This window comes from Helianthus annuus, chromosome 2 (assembly GCF_002127325.2).
Source record: "Helianthus annuus cultivar XRQ/B chromosome 2, HanXRQr2.0-SUNRISE, whole genome shotgun sequence".
Lineage (NCBI taxonomy): Eukaryota > Viridiplantae > Streptophyta > Magnoliopsida > Asterales > Asteraceae > Helianthus > Helianthus annuus.
The window spans coordinates 115,129,676-115,147,604 of record NC_035434.2 but is presented as its reverse complement, the minus strand read 5'-3'; positions in this window follow the sequence as shown (position 1 = coordinate 115,147,604).

The window sequence follows — 17,929 nt, the reverse complement described above, 5'->3', positions numbered from 1 at the left end:
TTAGCAGAACTACTGGATAGTTACACTGTTGCATTGAAGTGTTGCTTCTAGATGTGAGATAGAATCAGCTGCTGGATTTCACAGAACTACTGGTTGAGAACCAACACTTCTGGCAATATGGAACTTCTATCTTTGACTTGTTGACTTGGTCTTCTAGTCTTTAGTCTTTGACTTTGGTTGACTTGTTGACCAGCACTTTGACAATCCAACACTTGATCTTCTACACTCTAATCTCTGTAGGCGGTAGTTTAATGTAGCAGTAGTTTGGGTAGCTGTTTTTGGAAGCCTTCAAGGGGTAGAAACTGTTGGATTTGTGACTGTATTTTAACTTACTTCTTTAGGCAAGGATGATGGTTCCCTTAGGTTTTGGCTTTCATCATCAGCAGATCTTACATAACCCAACTTGTAGAAATACGATTTAATCATTTGATGCAATTAAAGGTGATTAGACTTGTGAAAGAATTCCAGAGGTTGATCTTACTTACACTTATACAATTTCAACAAATAAGACGTTACACACGGATTAGATTAATGTTCGGTTTCAATGTTTATAAATTTTGAATCATTGTATCAAAACACCGATATGTAATGGATCAGTTATGATTTGGTTCGAGTTTAAACACATTGATTTTCTGATTATTTGACTAAATACATCGAGATCGAAATGCACAACGGATGCGATTTGGCCGGCTAGAATCTTCCGTTAATCGGTGATGGTCAATAGAAACAAAAACTGCAGGGAGGAAAGGCACGCTTAGGGTTTTTTAAAAGAAAGTTGCACTCATGTACCTGTATTTTAGAATTCTTTCAATATTAATTAAGAACTTTGATTAAGTAAAAAACTTTCCTCTTTTATATAAACTAAATTAAAATTAATATAATTCAATCATATATTTTCTTCTTACACTTTATAAAATGTAATAAAATAAATGATACCAAACGAATAAACGAAATGATAGAATTGGTTGCGACACTTTTATTTGATAACTAAAAATGAATAACAAATATAACAACTATAATACATATAATTAGCATGCTTGATTGTATGAATAATACAACCACACAAAATGACATAGAGTTCCACACATTTTATTGCTTGAATCACAAATACGATTACAAATGATAAAGACGGGTCGAGTCACATCCATGGACAGTTACTGAATTGTCACATTGTACTCTTTTAGATTTAGCAGGCGTGAGCAAATTACTTCCTTATGCTCGGAATTTCAAAAGCGTTTAAAATGGACCCTCGGGTTGCTTCCCGGAAGTTCTAAATTTAAGTGTCTTCAGCCAGACATAAACCTCCGTTCATTACTTTGAAAGCACAGGGTGGAGATCAAATTCTTCCTCCTTAGTAGTATCAATAGGACCTTCAATATACTTCTTTAGTCTCTGTCCATTGAATTTGAACATCTCACCTTCATAATTTTTCAAATTGACCAATCCATAAGGATAAACTTGCTTCACTCAAAAGGGTCTTGTCTATCTTGGCTTTAACTTTCCCGGAAACAACCTTTATCTTGAAATATAGAGAAGAACACGATCCCCACACTTCCACTCTTTATTACCTATTATATGATGATCATGTATTTTCTTCGTTCAATCTTTGTAGATTAGTGAATTATCATAGGCCTGCTTCCTTAATTATTCTAACTCATTTATTAGATGCAACCGGTGTTATTTAGCTTGGGCAAGATCAAAATTTACTTGTTTCAAAGCCCAATAAGCTTTATGCTCTAATTCAACTGATAAATTACATGCCTTCCCATACACCAACCTAAACGGTGTAGTGCATGTGGGAGTGTTTTAGGCAGTTCTAAATGGCCATAATGCATCATCCAACTTCTTTTCTGACCACTCCTTTCAATTATTGCCTGCCATCTTCTCTAGAATCCTATTTATACCCCGGTTGGAAACCTCCACTTGCCCACTTGATTGAGGGTGGTAAGGTGTAGCAAGCGTATGGGTGACCCTATAGTGTATTAACGCCTTTTCCATTTGCACATTACAAACATGCGTACCTCTATCATTAATTAGTGCTCTTGGCGTACCAAGCCTGGAAAATAGTTTCTTTAGGAAGTTTACTGCAACTCTTGCATCATTGGTGGGTGGTGCATGAGAGTCAACCCCTTTACACACATAGTCTACCGCATCCAAAACATACTTGTAGTAAAATTAGCTCCATGGTGTCCTCTAGTAAATCCTTGATGAAAGTGGAATAAAATCTCTTTAATGTCTTTTCCATCAAGACGTCTCCTAATTATTTGATGGAGCCGTTTTTTAAACAAGTAAGGATATTTCCATATATAATCTTTCATATCTTTGAAGAATTCCATCTTTTAATGGAATGTCATCCCAACTTTCAAATGCCCTGTTGCTAAGTAGTTAGCAGAGTCATCAAACTAAGGATCACCTTTGGTCTTAGACTGAACGTACCCCATGAATTCGTGTAGAAAATCATCGGTTATCTCAGATTCATCAACTACCTCCAAATTCATGATTTTCTAACCTTGAAAGATGATCAGCTGCAACATTTTCAGCTCCACATTAATATTAATCTCTATATCGAATTATTGAAGAAGCAAGATCCCACATATTAACCTTGGTTTGGCATCTTGCTTATTAAGCATATATCTTAAGGCAGAATGGTCAGTATAAACTGTAGTTTTGGAAAGGATCAAGTATGAATGAAAATTGTCAAAAACGAATACTACAGCTAATATGTCATTTTCTGTGGTCATATAATTCTTTTGAGTGTTATTAAGAGTTTTGCTAGCATAGTAAATTGGGTGAAAATGTTTATTTTTTTCCTCTGACCTAATACAGCTCCTTCGTACGAAGGGAGTCCCTTCGTATGAACGGACAACTTAATGGATTCGTACTGAAGCACAAGACATGAGCCGGTTCGTACAAAGGTGTTGGATCGTTGTATGACCCTAACGAGTCAATCAGAAGAGTTTTCTATCAATATCAAAGGCGAAATCAGTGATATCAACGTGATTACAGCTTGATTCTCCCTAATTATCTTCCTTTTATTGATTTCAAAGCTTTTACAGATCGTTTGACAAATTGGCAGCACCTCGGCTCTGAAATCGGATCTTGGAAGCTCCTGCACATGTCAAAAACACTTAGTTAGATTTTGATGCCACCCAAGCCTCTTTTGACTCAGGTAACTGGACATTGAGGACAGTTCTTTTGGTGAACAACGGTGGGAAATTCTTGTCATTCATCTTTAAACTCTCTTCAGATCCAACCTCAACCTTTTTGTATAAGAAAAATTTATTTTTCTGAGGTTGAACAGATGGCTGGTCTTTCTTTGGAACATCCTTCTTTTCAGAATTGAGCATTTGTTTTTCAATTTTCTCATAGTAATCCAAAGGAACATTCATCTTTACCGGTGTGGTAGACGATGATTGTTTTTCTGACTCTGAAACCTTTGGTTTTGGAGAACTTGTTTTCTTTTCAACAACTTTTGGTTTCCATGTTTGTTGAGACGAAGCAACCCTTTTGTAAAACTTGTCATTTTTAGTTACCACATTCTTTACAGGTTCAGTTTTGATTTTGGTGTTTTCATTTTTCAAAACTTTCTTCTCAACAACCATTGGAGCTTTGCCTTTTGCATTAACTTTCTTTTTCTGATTCTCAACAACTTCAGACTTAGGCTTTGAGTTGGTGCACTTTCGTGCAATGTGTCCAACTTGATTACACTTGAAACATGTACGAGTATCAACTACCCGACTTGTACGTTCAGTCTGAGGCTGTGAGGCCTTCTTCTCAAAGAACTCTTGATTTGATTTTGAGAAAATTTCAGATTCTTGCTCAGAGAGTGAGCTTGAACTCGAACTTTTCACAAAAACCTTTTTCTCAACAAACTTTCTGTTTTGAACATTCTTTTTCTGATAATTCTTACCACTCTGATAACCACCCGACCATCTGTTTTGGTTGTTATTATAAAAACACGGTGGCACAACAGGTTTTTTATAGTAAGATTTATCTTTTTCAAAATTCAATTGTCTTTCAGAATGTTTCAAACCTTCAATTTCAGACACATCAATCTCAGTCAACTTGAACACATTTCTTAATTTGCCAACATTCACATTCTCCAAAGGAAAATCACGATCCGAATACAACTTATCAGATCCTGCCATCTTGTACATCACAAGATTTGGTTCTTCACTTAAGTTGTTTTTGGAATTTGATTTCGGAATGTATTTGTCCAAAAAACATTCATCATCCTTAGTAGTGTCACTTTCAGATTTTAAAACATTTTCAGCCATACTTTTAACAATTTCGGACTGGACACTATCTTCATCGGAAGATGAAGTGAATGTGACATCAATTGTGTCTGGAAGCTTAACTTCATTTTCTTCTTCATCGTTAACCAACCCTGATTTTTTCTTTGAAAAATTATTTAAAACTGGTGGTGGAACCTGATGATACCCAACCCCAGTTCCATCCGAGTATACATCTTCGCCTGCTTTGTTCTTCCTAATTGGTTTAGGAACAATATGTTGAAGAACAAAACTTGCGGAGCTGTAACTGTTCAATTTCAACTGAATGCGTTCATTTTCAATTTTAGCTTCTTGAAACTGAAGCTTCAACTTAGCAATCTCATCTAGTTGTTGATTGATTTGTTCTTCTTTTACTCTAAGAACTCCTGACAATTGCACATTTTCTTTGTTTGTTTTACCATTTCTTTCATCAGAATCTTTTACCGTTCGTTTTAGCTTTTCAAAATTTTCTGAGAGTTGACGATTTTCATGAATTAACTTTTCGTTTTCTTTCCTAATTCTTTCTACATCAATTTTATCATTTTCGATTTTCTCAGTTAATTCTTTTAATCGTTCATTTGAAGCTTTCAACATTTTGTCACGGTTTAAGATCTGATCTTCAACATCTCTGACTCTTCCTGTCAGTTCTTCGATCTTTTTACCACTGAGGTAAGCAAGTGTACTACAAACCTTGCAGTTTTTCATGCAATTTTTGCAGTCACTCTCAGTTTTGGCTTTCTTACCTGACTCATTGATTGCATCATTCGGACTGACTTTGCTTTTAGACTCAGTTCCAGAACCAGAAACTACCTCTAACTCTTTCGCTGCTAACACTTTGTCAGCCATCTTCTTCAAATTTTCTGCAGTGAATTCTTTGGACGTATCAATAATCCCGTCATCAACTTTCTTTGACTGCAGCTCTTTCTCTTTTTCTTTTTCTTTTTCATCAGCTTCTCCACCTCCCCACCACATTCTCTGGTTAGCTTCTTCTTCTTCAGCAATTTGCTCGGTGAGAGTTTCAACACTAACAAAATCTGGATCAACAGCAATGTTTCCTTTGGGATCAAGGTAACATTCTCTATCAGCATCCCATCTATTCGCCTTTTTAGCTTCTTTGTATGTATGATAGATTCTATTTATCCTGAATTGGGCTTGCATCCTTCTATTGATGTATTTTACTTCTTCTGTTCTGTTGTCTTTGAAAGGAACAATTTTTGTCACAAACGCATAGCCCACTGCATCCTCTTCTGGTAGCAGTTTACTCCAATCGAAACCTTCGTCATCATGAATAACAGTAAGTGCTCTTGATTTTTCTTTGGGGGTATCTTCTAGCTGCTTCATTCTAGGAGGTTCAGATTTGTTCTGATGATAGATTGCTCTTTTGTAGTAATCTTCAAGAAATGGATTTGTAATATCATCAGTAGGTGCGTTTCGACATTTACATTTAAAATGCCCCTTTTGTTTACATCTGAAGCACGTGACCTTTGATTTATCAAAACCAAGCTTTGTGGAAGGTCCGCCGATAGAATGTTTGCCTGTAATCTCCATGAACCTTTGTGCTCGTCTGAACGCACTAGCCATACACCACCTGATATCTATCAACTCCATTTCTTCTGGGTCGATCTAATCATAGTCCTCCTTGGTGAGGTTAGTGTTTCCAATCTTGCCCGCAACAAGGCTCTCGTATGATTCTAAAACAGAAGCTAAGAACACCATTTGCTGCTTTATGGATTCTTCACTGAAATTTTGAGCATTCTTGAGATCCACAACAATGTTACATTGAAACAGATTCTTTGGAACTGATTGACTTGAATTAGTTGACGATGAACCACCATGAAAATCACTGCTTGAACTTTCTTGATTTGACGTGTTAGAACTTTCAGCTGAGAAAGCTGTCTTAGGAGACGTAGTCTTCGGGATCATACTTCCTCGATAATACAGCTCCACATTCTGCTGGTATGAGGAATGATTGACTTTGTTTGATTTCTTGATCTCAAGTTCATGATTCTCCAATCTTTCAATTAACAGATCAACCGTCAGATCCTCTGACTTTGTTGTGTTCTTCAGCATCAAAGCAAAATACTGCCAGTCTTTCTCATCAGGCAGCGAGTCAAACAATTTGTCAACCAATTCTTCTTGAGTATATATGATTCCGTGTCTCGCAAGTTCCATCTTCAAATGCCCGAATCTTTCGATCATCTTTGACACAGATTCATTTTTCAAACATCCAAACAAATCAAATTCTTTTCTTAACAACTTCTTTTTGTTTTTAACTATCTCAGCACTATCCACACATTTCACTCTCAGTTTCTCCCATAGATCTTTCAAATTTGTGTACTCAATCAACGATATTATGTCATCTCTCACAGACTGATGAAGCAAAGCAATGCACTTTTGTTCAGCAACAAAACTATCTACATCAGTATCTGCTATATTTTCATAATCCGATCTTCCCATATTGAAACCATTCTTCATGCTCTTCCAGCTTAGATATGCAAAAGCTTTTAACCATTCTTCAAACCTTTAGCCCATCTATTGTATTCTTCAATCGCCATCAGTTTGGGAGGATTGTTGTATGTGCCATATGCACTTTCTACACTCAAAGCATCAGAAAGGGTTTTCTTTGCACTTTGACTTGGAGCATTTTCATTTGTGTTACTTGACGTATCATCTCCTGTGCTTCCCGTGAAAGAAAAAACGTCACTGAACGGATTCATAAAATCATCCATCTTCACGTATCTGAAACAATCAACAAACACTTAGAAATATTTTTGGATTTTGTAAACAGTTTCAAACGAAATGATCCAAACGAAATGAATTTCACGCGAAATGAAATTCAAGCGAAATGAACAGCCTTCAAACGAAACAGATTTCACGCGAAATGAGTTTCACACGAAATACCTTTCACACGAAATACCAACTTTGGTACGAAATGACTGTTGTTTTCGTATGAAATGAAGTTCCAACTTGATTTCGTATGAAATGAGGAACAATATTCTGATTTCGTGCGAAATAGCTTGATTTCGTACGAAATGAGATTCTCAAACTTGATTTCGTATGAAATAAGGTACAATATGCTGATTTCGTGCGAAATCACTTGATTTCGTACGAAATGAGATACTCAAGATTGATTTCGTGTGAAATAGGTTTCTTAGAGTTGATTTCGTGCAAAATAGTCTGACTATTTCGTGCAAAATGAGGATGACATCAGCATGTCGGCCACCATTTTGTCAAATTGATCCGGTTTTTGTTCGAATTTTGGTCCAATTCTTTCAAGGATTCATTAAAACAGTGTTTTACGTGATATATGAAAAATTCAATCCATTTTGTCCGTTAAATCGTTTAATTTTGAAAAGAATGAGTAGAAGTGAGAAATTCTGATGAAAACAAGCTGAATCAGTATGAACTCTTCGTCCTGAGCTCCGATACCACTTGTTTGATCGTTGTATGACCCTAACGAGTCAATCAGAAGAGTTTTCTATCAATATCAAAGGCGGAATCAGTGATATCAACGTGATTACAGCTTGATTCTCCCTAATTATCTTCCTTTTATTGATTTCAAAGCTTTTACAGATCGTTTGACAAATCGGCAGCACCTCGGCTCTGAAATCGGATCGTTGCAAATGAACTGGCACATCAGGTATTTATAGGCGTGGGTGTTTCGTGCGAAATGACCAGGTGTCATTTCGTGCGAAATAGACAAATGCTATTTCGTACGAAATACCCTAAATGTCATTTCGTGCGAAATAGACAAATGTCTATTTCGTACGAAATACCTTGAAGACCATTTCGTGCGAAATCACTCTATAACCTACAAAACTTGTTTTCTCGTATATTGTGCCCTGATCTATCCATTCTAATACAAGACTCGATAAAGACAAAGTTAACAGGCATTTATGCACCAACAAAAGGCACTAGGTGCAGCTTCGTACGAAGGCACAATCCCTATATATATGGGTGTTGGGTCTTGTGTTGGACAAGCTTTTGGTTCCCTGAGGGGAGATGCTGTCCAACTGGTTTCGTGGGTATGTAAACTTTATACATTAATAGAAACCAGATTAAATTGACTTGTTCGGTGTCGATTTCTACTTCTACTCATTTCTTATCACCGAACCGGTTATCCGGGACCAAAACTACGTCAAACTCGCCAGATCCTGGACGCTCAGTTAATGTTACTATATTTAAGATATACACATCTATTCGATGTATACCTTATTTTTTCAATAACATATATATATACATATACATACACACACACACACACATATATATACATATAAAAATTCTAATCTGATTAATCGCTAGTCCCCACCTTATCGGCCGACTAGCAACTAATGAATTCTACAACCTTGCTCATAATCACTTTAGAAAATGTCGCATACAGGTTTTGGTCCTAAGCTCATAGGCACATGATACCTGTTTTGGTAAAAAAAATTATTTAAGCAATTTAGTGATCAAATTTTTTATATGAGGTAGTGTGCTTGTTTTTAATCAATGTGATCTATAGCAACAACGGTTATAATTAGTTTGATAAATATGAATGCCAAACGATGATGCAAATGAATGGTTTGTATTGCCAAAAATAATACTCCTAATATTGGAATACGACTCAAGATATTGAGATTGAAACAATAGATAAACAAAGAAGAACAAACAATTTTAGCAAAGAAAGCCCTTGCTCAGTATGGATCGCCGGCAATAAACCTAGGGAGATGACTATAAAGGACGTCTACCACAGTCAATATTATTAAAGCAATGTAAAAATACAACTCGAGAACTGGATCGATTGGTTGAACTAGAGAGTTTAGTGTGAGTGACTGTGTAATTGCGAGTGTGTTAGCAACAAAATGATACAAGTGAGTGTGCGAAGGTTATAGTGAGCAGAGAATAACCCTAAATCGATCGCTCAAACTCATTATTTATAATAATAAAATAATAACTAACTATATGATATCATGGGATACTCGGAATATTCCAATATGAACGTTGTGAACTTGGTCGACGACTCTAATGGTCATATTTGAATCTTCAGCTTAACTTAGTCTTATTTAATCATCCTGCATTACATTAATAACATGTGTAAAAATAAGTTAGTTGCAAATAAGGAATAGGTTCAGGATATGAAACCTGTTAGATATCCTGGATGGTCAGTTTTGGCTGGTCGAAATATTCACCCAAAAAAGACCAATGACCCTACTCATCATGGTTAATTGTAGAGAATTCTGGGTCTTTGTTTTTATTATTCTTTAATAAAATCAAATTTTCTATTTAATAACAACATCTTATTAATAATTAGATGCGGAAGCATAAGTAAACATAAAATGGATGAAACTATTCCAACCAATGATCTAGTTATGAATTAATCAGACAATTATATACAAATAGCTCCGCTAGTAAGCCTGGTCCCAATTTCTAAATCACCACAAGATCCACATGAAAAAATGAATTGAATCTGGTTAACCGAAACACGTGATGGCAGAATGGGGCGGCGACCGGCAGTGACCGGCAAGGCGCGTTGGAGCGCAGTGGCGGATGACAGGGAATAGAAAAGGAGGAAGGGTTTCAGGCCTCTTTGTGTGTGTTCAGGTTTTTTTATAAAATTGCAATTAGGGTTTAGGTCTAACCTACTATTTAAGGATCCCTTAATTACACTTTGGTTCATACACAATTAACTTTCCCTCCAAGTAATTTGTCCTCGATTAATTACTTGTTTTTAAGTAAACCCTTTGACTTTGTTTTATTATCATATAATAAAACTAGCTATCACTATTTATTATCCAGTAATAATAATTAATCCTCATTTGTGTCAAATAATCTTTATTGACTGTTAAATTAAAGCCACTAGTCAAACGATTTGAATTTATACTCCTACTAAAATAACCTCTTTAATTTATTATCTAAATAACAAACTAATATTTTTTTTACTCTTTAAACGGCACCAATTATTTCCGCAACTTTAGATGTTTCGTAAACAATTAATATTTCCTAGTATTTCACAAATACTTGCTCTCCATAATTAACCCACTCTTGTGATAGATAATGTTTAACAATTAAACATCATTCTTTATTCGTGATCCAAATTGTAACTCTTTGGATTGTACCATAATAGAAATGTTAAATAATTGGTAATTGGACATCCAATTCTAACAGTCTCCACTTGGTCTACTTTCGATTATATCTCTTAACATAGACAGAGTTGGACACCTCGCTGCATCGCACTGCCCCTTGCAAGGTCTGACATATTACATTAATCAACTATCCCTCTCCGATCAAGTAACTCTTTACGTAATCAAGCATTCACAATAGTCTTAATTCAAATTGATTCCCATGAATTTGATCGACTACGGACATTTAGAGTATCATCCTCATGGATGCTTAAACGTACAAATATTCGAACATAGGAACATTGTTTATATGACATTTAACCATTTAATCCAAATAAATTCATAATTAACTTTACCATCCGATAAATGCATTAAATACCAAACAATAGATTAAAACCCTTTTAGCAATATTGGCCATAAATTCTCCACACGCACAATGAATCTTTACACGGATACAATCAATGGCTCTACTAAAAAATCCATGTTATTTTGTCTTATAAAGATGTAATTCAAAATATCTTTATAGTTAGGTATATTGGCTCCAAGCTAATCAATAAATCTTTGTTGTCATATAACGTCTTGACTGACCACCAGACTCTCGGTGTCTTTTCTGATGTTATATATGAACTCTTCATTTCACTATTATGCCTTAAATGAACTTTTCATTTCCACAATGCCCATTTCATTTATTGAACAACACTTTCCATAATATTTGTGTCCTACATAGATCCTTTTGTTTTGACTTATTCTAATGAATCTGTTTTTATAATAAAACTTTGGGTGATTCTCAAGCTCATGAACTCTTTCTTGATTTGTCAAAATTAATCCTTCGTTGATGATCTCATGTATTATAGAAACTGTATGATCAATTCTACTTATCCTAAAAACACACTTTCCTAGGTTCAACTCAACAGTCTTCCAGGAATCTTTCATAAAGGTTCCATCATTCACTACGGATCTAATCTGTAGATTTGACAATAATTAGTATATACCTCGTATCTTGTATGTTGGAAAGAGACATAAAACAGAACCTGCTCTATTTTCTCTTATCCTTTTTGAGTGAGTATTCTGATTTCTGAAATCAGATTTATTCCACATATTGAGATCATGATCCTCTCCAGGCATCATTCATTGATGATTTTATAGCACTTGTCATTCGTTATCTATATTCAAGATCCACATTATGAAAACATATTTTCTTAATGATTAACTTAATATCCCAAAATATTTTATAACTCCCACTTGCCTTTACGTTATTTGTAATAGTATTTTCTTGAAAACAAACCTATTTGCTTTCAATCAATTATACGTATCATGTCTTGAAATGTTTGTTTAAAAACCACATACGAATCTATCTAATAGATTCATATCCATTTAATTCTCAATATCCATAACCATGACCATTTCAGAGATTCTCAATCTCTAATTGAGCTCATCAAATCCTCCATTTGATAACTCTGTCATTGGATGTTCAATATCACAACTGTTTCCTAGAACCTTTCATGTGAACGCTTAATAACTTCTTGTGATATTCATTTAGGCAAGTGTAAAGACTTTCTTTGAACCCTTGAAACATATCTACTCATCATTTAGAATCTCATTCTATATTGGATTGATTTGACCCCTTAAGAATTCAAGATAAAACACTTTGTCTTCTTGAATATTTAATCTTCAAAGAACTTTAGTTTCATTTTAGAATTTTTAGTTATTAAGGTAAGAATTTTATTGTATAACTATTACACAATGATCTATAAGATTCACGTCTTCCCAGATTGATATTTAGGAAATATCTTTTCTTGAATTAGATTCCACCTTCATCATTAATTGAAGTATCACCCAATGTGCTTCAACCTCTCATTTCAAATTCACTACTATAGCATTTCGAATGGAAAAAAATCTTTAATGATTGTTTGTTTAGAAGATTCGATTTAGGCTTTTACCCTTTGATCCAATCAAAATACCTTAATTAATATACTGAGCCGTTTTAAATAATCTTAGAAGAATCTTACTTCTATGTTTTAACTTCACAAGTAAAACATGATTAATTGTTTGTTTTGCCTCACTTGTCTTGAAAGACTCGATGCATCGCTATGCGCCATACTCTTTCTTTACAAGTTGATTACTAATTATTCTTTAGTTGATTCATCACTTAAAATTGATTTGCATGACCTTAGGGATTCCATATTTGTAAACGATTTTAGACAAAATTGGAACCCTCTTTATGTGATTCCACTTATGTGCTCTAGATTATATATATATATATATACACACACACACATATATGTTTTTGTCAAAAATTACCGAATCAATTTAGTGATCAAATTAGTTAAGTGAGGTAGTGTGCTAACAATGTGTGTTAAAAATATTCTGATTATATCGTTTACAAAAACAGTTTTCAGGATATCGAGCTATATCAACAATCAAACAATGAGCAAAAAATTAAAGGGTGACACGAGATATACGAGGAAAGCCCTTGATCAATCTAGATCGCCGACATAATAGCTCGGGAGCTGACAATCACAACTGCCTTGTTCTTCTTATTACTTCAAACTTCAGGATACAGTATAAGATATGATATGAATCAACTAAGTGTTACAATGAGATTCGAGTGTAAGTGTAAGTGTTGCGAGTGATTGCAGCTAGTAGAGAGCAGAAGTGTGCGTGAAAAATTGTGTCTACCTATCGATCCGATCATTCCTTTATATAGTAAAAGATATAACAAACTATCCTAAGAATGAGGGATGCTTCGAATATTCCCCTTTGAACGTTGGAGACCCCTTCTTTGCGGCTTCAACGTTCTCTTCTCAACCGCTTAGTCCGAGTCTTCAGGAGAAGCAGTCCACTTGACTGTTATAAGCATGCCTTGCTAATCTGCACGTGAATAATTATTTATTACCAGGATACTGCATCAGGATGTTACCAATATCCTGATCCGGTATCCTGGTCACAAGCATAAGTATTATACTCAGCATATAATTCAGGATATATGTTCAAAAAACCACCCACAACAATTGTCCCCAAAATATATCTGTTGGAATTCTAAATTCAAACGGATATATTTTAGAACTTATCCCTTGGATCGAGGCAATTAAGTTGATAAGACGGTTGAAATGACAAGCTGCAACTCCCCATGCGAATTTTACTCAATACCCCGTATTTTCAGTCTATATCTACTCGAGTTTTCTACATAATGATCATAATACTCCGAGCATTATTCAGGTATTCCTCTTCTCTTTTCTCTCTGTTTTCTTTGCAAAAGTTTCCCACTTCACCATGGCCAGCCGGACTAGATCCCAAACGGCAGACTCCGTTCCTACCTTCCATGAACAGAACCTCCTAAAAGAACCCAAAAAAGAGGTGTGTTCATTTGATAATGCTGATATCGCAGCCCTACGAACTTCCGGTGCCTTCCCCGCCAGAGCGGTTATTCGTCCGTTCGACCGAGAGGTCCGACCGAACTTTTATTCCAACGAGTGGGTATGCTTCTTGGCTTACCCTTTCTCGATAGGGCTCTGATATCCTTTCCCAGCCATTATTTCTCGCTTTTTCGAACTCACCAGTCTTAGTTATGCCCAAACCATGCCTATGGTTTGGCGTGTCTTAGTTACCTTGGACCAGAGTAAAGCTCGTCATGTGCCTGACCGGTGCATCGAAGAACTTCTGATTGCATACCGTTTGAGGTCCCATGGTTCCAGCCGATTTCTCCTTTTTTCCACCTCCGAAGATCCCCTCATTCTCAAAGCTACCAAGAACGAGGATGATTGGAGACGAAAATTCTTTTTCGTGAAAGAGATTCCATTGACAAGGGTGTTGACCTTCCCAGGAAATGGTTGACCTCTGGTAAGATTTAGGGTTTTAGGGATATCCCCAGTCATATCCTGAAACTATATCTTGAACTGACATCCTGATATATTTGTTTTCTTTTTGTAGCAAATTTCAAGGAATTGGCCCCTCCAAGTGCTGAATCAAAAGGAAGAATAAAGGAAATCTACCAGCTTCCGGAAAGTGAAAGGACCTTTACCCTGTTATTCACAAGCTCAAGCCATAAATCAAGCTCCGATATGTCTGGTAAGCATAATTTTACGAGTTATTCATATACTAAACTGATTGAGGAGTTGGATAGCTATTCCGGCCCTGTACAAGTCAAGCAAGAGGTGAATCCGAAGCCAACTGTCACATCGAAACCCACCAGTTCCAAAACTGCCGCTGTCCCCAAACCTTCCACTGCCTCCAAGCCGCGTGGTTCTAGATCCCACAAGAGGAAGGAACCGGATTCTCTTGCTGCCTCCGATGTATTCGCATTCGAGAATCACGGGTTCTCAGAATCCAGCAAGTTCATGACCGGCTTCCTCAATCAGGTAGGTATCCTTATCTCATATCCTGCACATATATGCTGGTTATATATTCTAAGTACATATATTGATACCTGTTCATCCGATTGCAGGGTCTTGAGCGGCTAGTGTTCCTTTATGAGGACACATGCGGTTTGAACAAGATGTTGGAAACTAAACTGAAGAAGGCAGAGACCACTGTCGCAGACCAAGCAGCAATTGCCGCCGCCAAGTCACAGCATTACGAGGACAAATATAAGGCGATGATCCAGGAACATCAGGTTGCCCTCCAGAAGGTTACCCAAGAAGCCCAGGCCAAATATGATGCAGCTCAGGTTCAGCACGAACAGGACATGGCTTCTTACCAGGAAGGCCTTAAAGGCTCCGTTGTCAACTCTCTCCTCTAAGCCAGGCTAAAAATGGCTCACGAGGCCAAGGCTATGGGCTTTGAATGCCCCTCTTGGAACGTCGAGGCTTGGGAGGCAAAGTTGAGAGACCTCGGTGGAAATCCCATGGAGCATCCTGCAAAACCTGGTGTTGAGGAGCCTGCTAAGGTGGCTGAGAAGGTGGCTGATGCTGGTAGTGATGCTGAAAAGGATGCTGGTGAGGATGCGATGGTTGAAGAAGGTGGTGCTGCTTGAAGGCAACAAAGTGGGCGATGATGGATATTTGTGCCTAGGCCGGAGCCCACTTTTTTAATCTTGATGGTCTGTAACTGTTGAACAATTTACTTTCCTGTCTTTTGAACAATTTAAATTTCCTGCACTTAGAACAATTCGATGGCCAAAGGTGGAGGGATCCTGAGTTTCAGGATGAAGCCCTTGGTCATTGGTCCTTGGTATGCTTTATTTTTGAACAATTCAACAATTGAAGGTGGGGGGATCTTGGGTTTCAAGACGAAGCCTTCAATTGTTTAAGTAAATATGGTTAAAACTAATTGTGTTTTTGGTGGATGGATCTCGGTTTGAGATGAAGCCAAAAACACAATCTTTTGCTATGTTAATAATAAACTAACCTTTTTTTGGCGTTATCCATTGTTGTTCATTTTTACTTTGTAAATCTTGTTATATGTTGTTTAGTTTGAATATAGTTCCAACTTTTAATCTGAGTATAATATTTCAAATATTCTGACCAAATATCCTGAGGATATATCCTGGTCAGGATACTCTTAATATTTTGGTCGTAAATATTCTATCAAGATTTTTGTCAAACATTATTCCAAAAACTTAGATAATTTAGATAAGGCTTTTCAAGGATAAAAAGGAGAGATCATACCAGAGATAGAATATATCTCAATCCTTAAACTTCAGTCCTCTTGCAACCTTCCCATCGAAGATGTCCCCAGTCTGGGAGACTTAGTAAACCAAGTCCAAATTCGATCTTTTGAACTGTCCACAATGCCTTAGTAGGAATGTCCCCTATACATGTTGTTTTTAAATACTTAGGAATTTTTGTGCATCAATCACAACTGATCTTACTCTTGTATATAACTTTAGCATTACAGGGGATAAACCCTAAATATCCAGGAGATAGATCCTCAATATTCTAGGGATAAACCCTAAGTACAATGGGGAAAATCCCAAATTTTCGTGCGCTATAGGCGGGAGTGTATAAACTCCAAGACATAGAAAGGTGAAAACCTTTAAACCTTAGAGAGTATGAAAATACCCTTTTGTGAGAGAGGGTGATCAATCCTCATATACCTTTAGGATCCAGGATATAGCCAATAATAAAAAAATTGTCAGCCACTTTTACATGGACTGGTCCCGCTATCTTAAACTATTCCTAGATAACTCGTGCTCCAGGCGGGGTGTTTAAACCCAATTTGAGAGAAAGGTGAATACCTTTAAACCTTTGAAGGGATTAGAATCCCTTAATCGTGAGAGAGGGGGCCAATCCTCTAATCTTTCGATTCATCCTGAGTGCATATCCTGGAGTTATATCCCGAAGCATATTCTGCAAAACAACCTTAAACTAAGGTGGGTGTTAGCTTGGCTAACACCCCTCCAATACTTAAGTTAGTATTGGGTTCAAAAGGAATAAAATAAAATTATATTTAAAAGAGATAGAATTCATACCATCCTGAGTTAGAAATTAAATTCTAAACTCACTTGAAATAGGCTTTGAGGTGTATAGCATTTCAGGATCTTGGCAATATATCCCCTTCCATATTCTTAAGCCGGTATGCTCCTTTCCCCGATTCCGATTCAACCTCATATGGTCCTTTCCACTTTGGAGCTAACTTTCCATCAACAGGATTAGTAATGTTCTGAAAAGCCTTTCTTAATACCCAGTCTCCAACTTGAAACCTTCTAGTCCTTAGGTTTTTATTAGATGCTCTAGATATCCTCTGTCGGTATGCTGTCATCCTTAACTTTGCTGCATCCCTTGTCTCATCGACAGTATCCAATTCTTGGCATATAGCTTCAGGATTCTTCTTAGGATCCCGGAGGTTGGATCTTGCTGTAGGTATCACCATCTCTGTTGGGATCACCGCTTCTGCTCCAAATACTAAGGAAATGGGGTTTGCCCGGTTGCACCTTTTACTGTTGTTCTATCAGCCCATAAAACAAAGGGTAATTCTTTTGCCCATCTTCCTTTCTTAGCTCCTAGTCTCTTCTTCAAATTGTTGACAATTATCTTGTTCGAGGATTCTGCCTGTCCATTTGCTTGAGGATGTACCAGTGTGGATGTGATCATCTTGATTCCCCAACTTTTGCAAAAATCGGTAGTCCTCTTACTGATAAACTGAGAGCCATTGTCACAAATTATCTAAGCTGATACCCCGAACCTAGTCAGGATATTTCTCTTTATGAAGGATACTACTTCTTGGTCTCTGACTTGAACAAATGCCTCAGCTTCAACCCATTTAGAGAAATAATTTGTCATTGCCAGCATAAAAACTTTTCCTCCTGGAGCTTTTGGAAACTTTCCCACTATGTCCATACCCCATTTCGTGAATGGCCAAGGGGAAGCAATAAGATATAGTGGTTCAGCAGGTTGATGCAGTATATTGATGTGCCTTTGACATGCATCACATCTTCGAGCATATTCTGCAGCATCTTTCCTCATCGTCGGCCAATAGTATCCTATTCTTAGCACCTTTGAGAATAACGATCTGCCCCCAGTATGGTTGCCACAATCTCCTTCGTGTATATCTTGAAGTACTTCCTTAGTTTCAGGATTCTCCAAGCACCTCAGGTATGGTCCTGCAAGAGACTTC